The sequence below is a fragment of the Leuresthes tenuis genome, unplaced genomic scaffold, assembly GCF_036924035.1.
Source record: "Leuresthes tenuis unplaced genomic scaffold, fLeuTen1.0.hap1 SCAF_61, whole genome shotgun sequence".
NCBI lineage: Eukaryota > Metazoa > Chordata > Actinopteri > Atheriniformes > Atherinopsidae > Leuresthes > Leuresthes tenuis.
Genome location: NW_027325415.1, coordinates 278,547 through 290,696, shown reverse-complemented (window position 1 = coordinate 290,696; position 12,150 = coordinate 278,547). Strand labels below are relative to the sequence as shown.

General features: G+C 43.0%; 4 non-coding genes across 4 annotated transcripts; all 4 read right to left on the bottom strand.

Annotated features, from left to right (window-relative positions):
- Window positions 1-3,958: 3,958 nt before the first annotated feature.
- LOC140285828 (U2 spliceosomal RNA) lies at window positions 3,959-4,149 on the bottom strand. Its single transcript, XR_011910775.1, has one exon. It is a non-coding gene; the product is annotated as a U2 spliceosomal RNA (small nuclear RNA).
- Window positions 4,150-4,465: 316 nt separating this feature from the next.
- On the bottom strand, window positions 4,466-4,579 carry LOC140285849 (U5 spliceosomal RNA). The gene has a single exon (XR_011910793.1). It is a non-coding gene; the product is annotated as a U5 spliceosomal RNA (small nuclear RNA).
- Window positions 4,580-6,850: 2,271 nt separating this feature from the next.
- LOC140285841 (U2 spliceosomal RNA) lies at window positions 6,851-7,034 on the bottom strand. The gene has a single exon (XR_011910787.1). It is a non-coding gene; the product is annotated as a U2 spliceosomal RNA (small nuclear RNA).
- Window positions 7,035-7,342: 308 nt separating this feature from the next.
- On the bottom strand, window positions 7,343-7,456 carry LOC140285853 (U5 spliceosomal RNA). Its single transcript, XR_011910797.1, has one exon. It is a non-coding gene; the product is annotated as a U5 spliceosomal RNA (small nuclear RNA).
- Between the last annotated feature and the right edge of the window lie 4,694 nt (window positions 7,457-12,150).

Sequence of the window (12,150 nt, the reverse complement as noted above, 5' to 3'; positions counted from 1 at the left end):
TTCACACCTTTTTTTTCACCGCATTTTATAGATTATGGTTGTAAATTCTCACCCACTCGTATCCGAAGACCTCTCCTCCTGCTTTGGTTAATATATAGTCGGGCATTCGAACCTTTTCTTACCCGCTTTTTACAAATTATGGTCGAACATTCACACCTACTTGCAGCCGAACACCTCCGCTCCCGCTTTTGATGGTGTATAGTCGGGCTTTCGAGCCTTTTCTTCCCCGGTTTTTACAAATTATGGTTGGACATTCAGACCTGGCAGCCGAAAACCTCCGCTCCCTCTTTTGATCATACATTGTCAGGCATTCGCACCTACTTGCAGCCGAATACTTCCGCTCCACCTTTTAGTGATGTATGGTTGGCATTTGCACCTTTTCTTACCCTTTCTTACCCTACTGATTGCTTAAGATGAAGTTGTTTTTTCTCAAACTACAACATTTTTTTAATTGTTGAAACTTGATTTGAAGTGGATAAATAAGGAGGACAAACAGTTTTAAGTCAGGCTGATAGAAGGAATTAATTTTATAGCAAAATCTGTATTTCGTCATATGTCGAGAGATGCTTATTGCTGAAGAAGTTCTTTCTCATTCTACAAAGTACAACGTTGTATATCGTTGAAACTTGATTAGACATGAATAAATATGAAGGACAAAGCAGTCTTAACTTGGTTAGAGTTAAGGAATTCGTTTTATAGGAGAATCCGAATTCGTGCATAACTCGTAAAATAGAGCTTATTTTCGGATTCCTGAAGAATGAGTCTGGTTCTTTCTCATAATACAAAGTTTGTTGTTTATTGTTGAAACTTCATCAGAAGTGAAGAAATAAATGAATGCCTATCAACAAATGTGGGATCTAAACTCTAGTGCTTCCTCTAAAATAATTTTCTTTCTCAATTCAGAAATGTGTGTGTGTAAGTCACAACACCCGTGACACCAAAACGGCTTTCTTTTCTCTCTTTTCTCTACACTCTGCACTGTGAGCACACACACCAAATCAGAAAGGCTTTTTTCTCTCTTTTCTACATTATGGACTGTGGGGACACAAAACCGCTCTCTCTTTTTTTTTTTGATTGTGTGCCAGGGCGTTGTCTCACGTATTAGATTATGCTTAAGATACGAATGGGTTTATCAGTCACATCAGAATCCATACATACTGATCCTCCCGTAATAAAATGGTCGGATCTTATCAAACACACTTTATTTCTTGTGACAATCAAGTCAGCGAAACAGCGTATACACGTCAAGACACTGAATCAAGTTTGCCACAAGAACTCATAAGTTTGGCAGTATTGCTCTGCCGTCAGCAATCATACACCCATTTTATTTTCGTGAGACATGTGCAGGCACCTGTTCATCTACTGTTCTATCACTATGAATTAGTTTATCTATTATCAATAAGGATACTTCTACAACTACTATCAAAGTATGTCCAGACTTCTTATGTTGTCAGTTGCTATATATGAATAAGTGGGTAGCTACTGACAAGCATTAAGCATGTCACACAGCCCAAACATATAACATTTCAGGACACACCACACAGTTAACAACCACAGTAAAGTGTCAAAGCCCAAACATGTAACATTCAACAGGACACTTACACAACACATTCAAATCAAACAGTCAGACAACATACAAGAACATATACCCCAGCCGGCATTGCTCCCTGCCTATTTTCCTACAGCTCACTATGTGTGCGCACACCTTTATTCACAAACTCTTCAACTTATACTCTTTTACCAAAGCTGCTACAGCTCGATTGGCCGAATACCCTTAGATCCTATTTCGGTGAATTTGACATCTGCCTTACATGTAACAGATTAGCGGTTTAGCAGTTTTAATTTAGTTTGAGTGAAGGAATTCATTTTATAGCAAAATCCGAAATCGTGAAGAACTCATGAAAGTAAGCTTATTCTTGGATTCCTGAAACTTTAGATTTGCTATTTCTTTTACTGCAAAGTACAACGTTGGTTTTTTTGTTTAAATCTTTCAAGACATGGTAAATATGATTTTTATATATATAATAAATATATTTATTTCTGTTTACAATATATGACATGTAATAGAACTGAACCGGACCGGGGGACAAGGAAAGAAGAAGAAGAAGAAGAGGAAAGAAGAGAAAAACAGAACATACATCGCATACAACACAGCTGTGGATATAGATGACCTGAGACGACATGATAATACATCAACTGCTTAGCGACCATGCTACTGGACTAATGAATGTGGTTGTGTGTGTGTGAGAACATGCAACACCCATGGCACAGGACCTACATGATAACCGTGCTTAGTTATGAGTGTATAAGCGTACAGGGCCACAATCCACAGCCCCCCCAAGCAATCAGAAGCAGGCAGAGAGGGCCACAAGACCCAGGCCACCAGCAGCCCCCACAGAGCACAGAACCCAGGAAGCCCACCGCAGGGGCAACCACGCATCCACCCAGAAGACTACAGAGGAAGCCCCCGGAAAGAGCCCCCATAAGCATAGGGCAGAGGCCTTCCGGGAGCCAGGGGCAACAGCCCACCGACGTCGCCAGGCCCCAGCCGCCCAGACATGGGCCGTGCACTGGATCCGGGCCCCAGGAGCCCGAGCGCCCCCAAACCCCCCGGCAGAGGCCCCACCCAATACCCAGGAGGGCCAAGCGCCCCAGACAGCCACACAGTGGGTCAGTGCCTGCCCCAGCACCCCTGGCCAAGTGCCCTGGGAGTCAAGACGTGCCCACAGGTGGGTGAAGTCGCGAGCAGCGGAGAGAGGCCACGCCGCCCCCCCCATCGGGAGAAGCACAGGCAGGCCAGGCGACAGCAAGTCCAAGATCCAGGCCCAATCATTACCACACACACTTTCATGTCCCATACATCCACACGTCCTCCCTCCCTCGACTCCGCTGGGGTGTAGTGCAGCGGGCACACCAGGGGGCCAGCAGCCCCCCAGCCACCACAGACCCCAAACCAGCAGAACAATTAATTAATCCTCCTGGCCCCTCCCGCCCCGAGCAGCAACCAGGAAGCAGGGGTGTGCGAAGAAGACCCCTCCCCTCACCCTTCTGGCTCTTCAATATTTTCTAATAGTGAGCAATTAAAATTGAGGGGCAGCCAAACTTGTAGAACTGGGAGCGTGGCCCTCTGGGCAGCCTACATACCCAAAGAGCCCCGCCCACCAGATGCCACTCAGTGTAACCACCCCCCAAGACCTAATGTGTGTGTGTGAGTGTGTTTGATAAGTAGTAATGTCTAAGGTGTAATTAAAACAGGGGTGGGAACTGCAGAGGGCAACTACTGCAGAGTCCACTACACCCCACCGAACACACACGCCCCCAAAACCCTTCATGTGTGAGTGTGTGCTGTGTACAGGAGCCAGAAGGGAGAGGGGTATGGGGATATACACTGGGGGCAGCCAGGGACTGGCTGCAATAGGCATCCCCGCTACCAGGGAGCCAACACAGGACAGGAGGGCCTGATGTCCACCAGGCTCGGGGCCTGCAGCGACCATATTCTGGGAGCTACTGTACCCCCAGAAGGTACCCATCCCGCCCCACCCCACTCAACCCAACCCCACTCCGGAGGACCTCTACAAAAAACAAACAAACAACAACAAAAAACAAACAAACAAACCACCCGGTCACACCAGTCGCAGCAGCCCGGGCCTGAGACCCACCATCACCCAGGCCCCCCCAGGCCCCCCCTCAACAGGTGCGCTCTTGTGAAAAAGCAAACAGCGGCAGCAACAAAAACACAACGGGAACACCGTATTGAGGCTTTGTTCTGACCGCTCATTTGGTATGGCGTTTCTTTCAAGCAATTCTCCCGGTTAGCCCGCACTCGGCTCGCTCCCAGAGCCGTGTTAAAGTCTACTTCGCATTCACTCTCTTTTCTCAGCAGACTAAAAGAAAGTTTCATCTTGGGCTCCCTGAAACTTGCATCCTGCACCGCTGTTTGCTTTTTCACAAGAGTAGAGAAGAGTGCACCGTTCCCAGCGGCACTGCAGTACGGGGTCAATGCTTGGAGTGAACGGAGCAAGCTAATTTTTCAACTCCTATTGCTAAAAATCCATTTAATATGTAGTCCTCGTATAGAGGACATATCAGATATTAAACTGATAAGAACAGATACTACACTTGATCTTAGCCAAAAGGCCGAGAAGCGACAACTGTCCACTGGTTCACGTCCGAGGGCCCTTCCTGGCACAATGCGCACTTGTCCGCTAACACCCCTGTTCTTTTTATGGCCATAGGTGGCCAGAGTGTCACTTTGCACCTCCGCCCACCTGCTGCACTGAGCACTCTTCAGCCCTTTTAAATGGTATAACTTTGCACTCCCGCACGCTCCAGCAAGCACCATTCAAGCAACAACTTTGCACTCCAGCTTCGAACATCGGCACAGTCGCAACAAGTAAGGCGACTCTACTCAGAGAAGTCACTCTGCACAGTAACAAGATTTCTTTTGCACAGACAGAAAGGGCTTCACCCGCAAAGGTAAAGCCTGCCAAAAATAGAAACAACTCATTAGTGCTGCTCTCCACAGAAGTCTTTAGTAAAAGGCGAAAGACTTGTACGTTATGAAGAGAAACCAGAGTACGATTATCCGTCACTGCGGGAGCAGGGCATCAGGCTAGTTGGCATAGCCACCTTCCCCATGGTGAGCTTTGCTTGGTTGAGACGCTTGCCCCCCCCCCCCTTGCTCCTCGGCTGACCAAGTAGGAACAATCGGGCCCTATTCGATGGCTGCCTTGTCTTTTACTCTGTGCAAAAGACAAGGCAGCAACAAAAACACCACGGGAAAACCGTATTGAGGCTTTGTTCTGACCGCTCATTCGGTGTCGCGTTTCTTTCAAGCAATTCTCCCGGTTAGCCCGCACTCGGCTCGCTCCCAGAGCCGTGTTAAAGTCTACTTCGCATTCACTCTCTTTTCTCAGCAGACTCTTGGGATTTTATCAATAAAATGAATTCCTTCACTCAAACTATGTTAAAACTGCTTTGTCCTTCATATTTACCATGTCTAGAAAGATTTAAACAAAAAAACCAACGTTGTACTTTGCAGTAAAAGAAATAGCAAATCTAAAGTTTCAGGAATCCGAGAATAAGCTTACTTTCATGAGTTCTTCACGATTTCGGATTTTGCTATAAAATGAATTCCTTCACTCAAACTAAATTAAAACTGCTAAACCGCTAATCTGTTACATGTAAGGCAGATGTCAAATTCACCGAATTAGGATTATTCGGTATTCGGCCAATCGAGCTGTAGCAGCTTCGGTAAAAGAGTATAAGTTGAAGAGTTTGTGAATAAAGGTGTGCGCACACATAGTGAGCTGTAGGAAAATAGGCAGGGAGCAATGCCGGCTGGGGTATATGTTCTTGTATGTTGTCTGACTGTTTGATTTGAATGTGTTGTGTAAGTGTCCTGTTGAATGTTACATGTTTGGGCTTTGACACGCTTCACTGTGGTTGTTAACTGTGTGGTGTGTCCTGAAATGTTATATGTTTGGGCTGTGTGACATGCTTAATGCTTGTCAGTAGCTACCCACTTATTCATATATAGCAACTGACAACGTAAGAAGTCCGGACATACTTTGATAGAGTAGTTGTAGAAGTATCCTTATTGATAATAGATAAACTAATTCATAGTGATAGAACAGTAGATGAACAGGTGCCTGCACATGTCTCACGAAAATAAAATGGATGTATGATTGCTGACGGCAGAGCAATACTGCCAAACTTATGAGTTCTTGTGGCAAACTTGATTCAGTGTCTTGACGTGTATACGCTGTTTCGCTGACTTGATTGTCACAAGAAACAAAGTGTGTTTGATAAGATCCGACCATTTTATTACGGGAGGATCAGTATGTATGGATTCTGATGTGACTGATAAACCCATTCGTATCTTAAGCACAATCTAATACGTCAGACAACGCCCTGGCACACGATAAAAAAAAAAAGAGAGAGCGGTTTTGTGTCCCCACAGTCCATAATGTAGGAAAGAGAGAAAAAACCCTTTCTGATTTGGTGTGTGTGCTCATAGTGCAGAGTGTAGAGAAAAGAAAGCCGTTTTGGTGTCACGGGTGTTGTGACTTACACACACACATTTCTAAATTGAGAAAGGAAATTATTTTAGAGGAAGCACTAGAGTTTAGATCCCACATTTGTTGATAGGCATTCATTTATTTCTTCACTTCTGATAAAAATGATAAGACTGACCTAAAGAATTGGAGGCCCATCACATTTTTAAACTTTGACTGTAAACTTTTTAGCAAGGTTTTAACGACACGGATGTCCTCTGTTTTAGAGGAGGTAATTCACCCAGACCAGGCTTGTGCCATCTCAGAGAGACAACTCACCGACAGCCTCGTACTGATTCGAGACATCATTGATTACGCTAGAGACAGAAACACCCGGCTTGTCATCTTAAATTTAGACTTTGAAAAAGCTTTTGATCGGGTCTCGCATCAATATCTCTTTCAGGTGTTGCAGCCATCGAATAGGGCCCGATTGTTCCTACTTGGTGAGATTTGCTTGGTTGAGACGCTTGCTCCCCCCCCTTGCTCCTCGGCTGACCAAGTAGGAACAATTGGGCCCTATTCGATGGCTGCCTTGTCTTTTACTCTGTGCAAAAGACAAGGCAGCCACAAACACCACGGGAAAACCGTATTGAGGCTTTGTTCTGACCACTCATTCGGTGTCGCGTTTCTTTCAAGCAATTCTCCCGGTTAGCCCACACTCGGCTCGCTCCCAGAGCTGTGTTAAAGTCTACTTCGCATTCACTCTCTTTTCTCAGCAGATTAAAAGAAAGTTTCATCTTGGGCTCCCTGAAACTTCCATCCTGCACCGCTGTTTGCTTTTTCACAAGAGCAGAGAAGAGCGCACCGTTCCCAGCGGCACTGCAGTACTGGGTCAATGCTTGGAGTGAACGGAGCAAGCTTCTTTTTCAACTCCTATTCTTAAAAATCCATTTAATATGTAGTCCTCGTATAGAGGACATATTAAACTGATAAGAACAGATACTACACTTGATCTTAGCCAAAAGACCGAGAAGCGATAACTGTCCACTGTTTCAGGTCCGAGGGCCCTTGCTGGCACAATGCGCACTTGTAGCAGTGTTCTTTTTATGGCCATAGGTGGCCAGAGTGTCACATTGCACCTCCGCCCACCCGCTGCACTGAGCACTCTTCAGCCCTTTTAAATGGTATAACTTTGCACTCCCGCATGCTCCAGCAAGCACCATTCAAGCAACAACTTTGCACTCCAGCTTCGAACATCGGCACAATCGCAACAAGTAAGGCGACTCTACTCAGAGAAGTCACTCTGCACAGTAACAAGATTTCTTTTGCACAGACAGAAAGGGCTTCACCTGCAAAGGTAAAGCCTGCCAAAAATAGAAACAACTCATTAGTGCTGCTCTCCACGAAAGTCTTTAGTAAAAGGCGAAAGACTTGTATGTTATGAAGAGAAACCAGAGTACGATTATCCGTCACTGCGGGAGCAGGGCATCAGGCTAGTTGCCATAGCCACCTTCCCCATGGTGAGCGTTGCTTGGTTGAAACGCTTGCCCCTGTGCAATCGACAAGGCAGCAACAAAAACACCACGGGAACACCGTATTGAGGCTTTGTTCTGACCGCTCATTCGGTGTCGCGTTTCTTTCAAGCAATTCTCCCGGTTAGCCCACACTCGGCTCGCTCCCAGAGCCGTGTTAAAGTCTACTTCGCATTCACTCTCTTTTCTCAGCAGACTCTTGGGATTTTATCTATAAAATGAATTCCTTCACTCAAACTATGTTAAAACTGCTTTGTCCTTCATATTTACCATGTCTAGAAAGATTTAAACAAAAAAAAAACAACGTTGTACTTTGCAGTAAAAGAAAGAGCAAATCTAAAGTTTCAGGAATCCGAGAATAAGCTTACTTTCATGAGTTCTTCAAGATTTCGGATTTTGCTATAAAATGAATTCCTTCACTCAAACTAAATTAAAACTGCTAAACCGCTAATCTGTTACATGTAAGGCAGATGTCAAATTCACCGAAATAGGATCTAAGGGTATTCGGCCAATCGAGCTGTAGCAGCTTCGGTAAAAGAGTATAAGTTGAAGAGTTTGTGAATAAAGGTGTGCGCACACATAGTGTGCTGTACGAAAATAGGCAGGGAGCAATGCCGGCTGGGGTATATGTTCTTGTATGTTGTCTGACTGTTTGATTTGAATGTGTTGTGTAAGTGTCCTGTTGAATGTTACATGTTTGGGCTTTGACACGCTTCACTGTGGTTGTTAACTGTGTGGTGTGTCCTGAAATGTTATATGTTTGTGCTGTGTGACATGCTTAATGCTTGTCAGTAGCTACCCACTTATTCATATATAGCAACTGACAACATAAGAAGTCCGGACATACTTTGATAGTAGTTGTAGAAGTATCCTTATTGATAATAGATCACTAATTCATAGTGATAGAACAGTAGATGAACAGGTGCTTGCACATGTCTCACGAAAATAAAATGGGTGTATGATTGCTGACGGCAGAGCAATACTGCCAAACTTATGAGTTCTTGTGGCAAACTTGATTCAGTGTCTTGACGTGTATACGCTGTTTCGCTGACTTGATTGTCACAAGAAACAAAGTGTGTTTGATAAGATCCGACCATTTTATTACGGGAGGATCAGTATGTATGGATTCTGATGTGACTGATAAACCCATTCGTATCTTAAGCATAATCTAATACGTGAGACAACGCCCTGGCACACGATAAAAAAAAAAAAAGAGAGAGAGCGGTTTTGTGTCCCCACTGTCCATAATGTAGAAAAGAGAGAAAAAAGCCTTTCTGATTTGGTGTGTATGCTCATAGTGCAGAGTGTAGAGAAAAGAAAGCCGTTTTGGTGTCACGGGTGTTGTGACTTACACACACACATTTCTAAATTGAGAAAGGAAATTATTTTAGAGGAAGCACTAGAGTTTAGATCCCACATTTGTTGATAGGCATTCATTTATTTCTTCACTTCTGATGAAGTTTCAACAATAAACAACAAACTTTGTATTATGAGAAAGAACTTCTTCAGCAATAAGCATCTCTCGACATATGACGAAATACAGATTTTGCTATAAAATTAATTCCTTCTATCAGCCTGACTTAAAACTGTTTGTCCTCCTTATTTATCCACTTCAAATCAAGTTACAACAATTAAAAAAAATTTGTAGTTTGAGAAAGAACAACTTAATCTTCAGCAATCAGTATAAAAAGAGGTGCAAATGCCAACCATACATACCTAAAAGGTGGAGCGGAAGTATTCAGCTGCAAGTAGGTGTGAATGTTCGACCATAATTTGTAAAAAGCGGGTAAAAAAAGGTTCGAATGCCCGACTATATATTAACAAAAGCGGGAGGAGAGGTCTTCGGATGAGAGTGGGTGAGAATTTCCAACCATAATCTATAAAATACGGTGAAAAAAAATATGTGAATGCCTCATAGAACACTAAAAGCGGAAGTGTTCGGCTGCAAGAAGGTGTGAATGTCCGACTATATTTGGTGAAAAGCAGGTGAAGCAAGGTCTGAATGCCCAACCTTACATCATCAAAAGCGAGATCAGAGGTGTTTGGCTGCAAGAAGGCCATAGTTTGCCAAAAGCGGGTAAGGTGAGAATGTCCGACTAAATATCAACAAAATTTGGGGCAGAGGTCTTCGGATGCAAGTGGGTGTGAATATCCAACCATACAAGTATGGTGGAGAGGAAGCTGTGAATAGCCGACCATAGTTTGGAAAAAGCGGGTAAGAAAAGGTTTGAATACCCGAACATACACCATCAAAGAGGGAGCGGAGGTGTTCCGCTGTAAGACGGTGTGAATGTCCGATCATAGTTGGTAAAAAGCGGGTAAGAAAAGGGTAAAATACCCGACTGTACACAATCAAAAGAGGGAGCGGAGTTGTTCAGCTAAGAGAAGGTGTGAAAGTCCGACCATGGTTTGTAAAAAGCGGGTAAGAAAAGGTTCGTATGCCCGAAAATACACTATCAAAACCGGAAGCGTAGGTGTTCGGCTGCAAGAAGGTGTGAACGTCCGACCAAAGTTTGTAAAAAAGCAGTTAAGAAAAGGTTCGAATATCTAACCAAACATAATCAAAAGCGGGAGCAGAGCTGTTCGACTGCAAGTAGGTGTGAATGTCAGAGAATAATTTGCAAAAAGCTGATGAGAAAGGGTGAGAAATCCCGACTATACACCATCAAATGCGGGAGCGGAGTTGTTCGGGTGTGAGTAGGTGTGATTCTCCAACCATAATTGCTGAAAAATGTGTTAGAAAAGGTAAGAATGCCGGTCCATACATCATCAAAAGCGGGAGAGGTGGTGTTCGGCTGCAAGTAGGTGTGAATGTCCATTAATAATTGCTTTAAAACATGAAAGAAAATTTTCGAATATCAAACCTTACATGATCATTAGCGGGAGAGGAGGTGTTCAGCTGCAAGAAGATGTGAATATCCACCCATAATTACTGAAAAATGGGTAGGAAAAGATGCGAATGTCCAACCATAAATCATCAAAAGCAGGAGTGGAGTTGTTCGGCTACAAGAAGGTATGAAAGTCCAACCATGGTTTGTAAAATGCGGGTAAGAGAAGGTTCGAATACCCGAATATATACCATCAAAAGCGGAAGCCGGGGTGTTCGGCTGCAAGAACGTGTGAACGTCCGACCATAGTTTGTAAAAAGCAGTTAAGAAAAGGTTTGAATATACAACCGAACATAATCAAAAGCGGGAGCAGAGTTGTTCGACTGCAAGTAGGTGTGAATGTCAGATCATAATTGCTGAAAAATGTGATAGAAAAGACTAGAATGCCGGGCAATACATCATCAAAAGCGGGAGAGGTGGTTTTTCGGCTGCAAGTAGGTGTGAATGTCCAGCCATAATTACTCACAAACGGGTAAGAAAAGGTACTATTGCCAGACCATATATGATCAAAACAGGGAGCGGAGGTGGTTCAGCTGCAAGAAGGTTTGAATGTCCGACTAAAGTTTGTAAAAAGCGGGTAAGACAAGGTGTGAATGCCCGACAATGTATGATCAAAAGAGGAGCGGAGGTTTTCGGCTGCAAGAAGGTCTGAATGTCCACCCATAATTACTGAAAAATGGTTAAGAAAAGGTGCGAAAGCCCAACCGCACATGATCATAAGTGGATGAGAAGGTGTTCGACTGCAAGTAGGTGTGAATGTAATCAATGTCTACATAGATTTCAACAAAAAACAACGTTGTACTTTGCAGTAAAAGAAAGTGCAAATCAAAAGTTTTAGGAATCCGAGAATAAGCTTATTTTCATGAGTTCTGCACGATTTCGGATTTTATGTATAAAATGAATTTCTTCACGCAAACTAAGTTAACACTGCCTTTTCCTTCATATGTACCCATTTCTACATATATTTCAAGCATAAACTTCCTCATATTACCCTGAATGAGAAAGAGCCACACTTGTGATTAAGCCATACCTCCCTTTTGAGGAGTTCTGCATGATTTGGGATTTTATCTATAAAATTAATTCCTTCACTCAAACTATGTTAAAACGGCTTTTACTTTCATATATATCAATGTCTCGATAGATTTAAACAAAAAAAACAACGTACTTTGCAATAAAAGAAAGAGCAAATCAAAAGTTTTAGGAATCCGAGAATAAGCTTATTTTCATGAGTTCTGCACGATTTCGGATTTTATGTATAAAATGAATTCATTCACTCAAACCAAGTTAAAACTGCTTTTTCCTTCATATTTATCAATGTCTAGATCGACTTCAACAAAGAACAACATTGTATTTTGCAGTAGAAGAAAGAGCAAAACTGAAGGATCAGGAATCCGAGAATAAGCTTCTTTTCATACGTTCTGCATGATTTGGGATTTTATGTATAAAATGAATTCCTTCACTCAAACTAAGTTAACACTGCTTTGTCCTTCATATGTACCCATTTCTACATATATTTCAAGCATAAACTTCCTCATACTACCCTGAATGAGAAAGAACCACACTTGTGATTAAGCCATACGCCCCTTTTGAGGAGTTCTGCATGATTTGGGATTTTATCTATAAAATCAATTCCTTCACTCAAACTATGTTAAAACGGCTTTTACCTTCATATTTATCAATGTCTCGATATATTTAAACAAAAAAAACAACGTTGTACTTTGCAGTAAAAGAAAG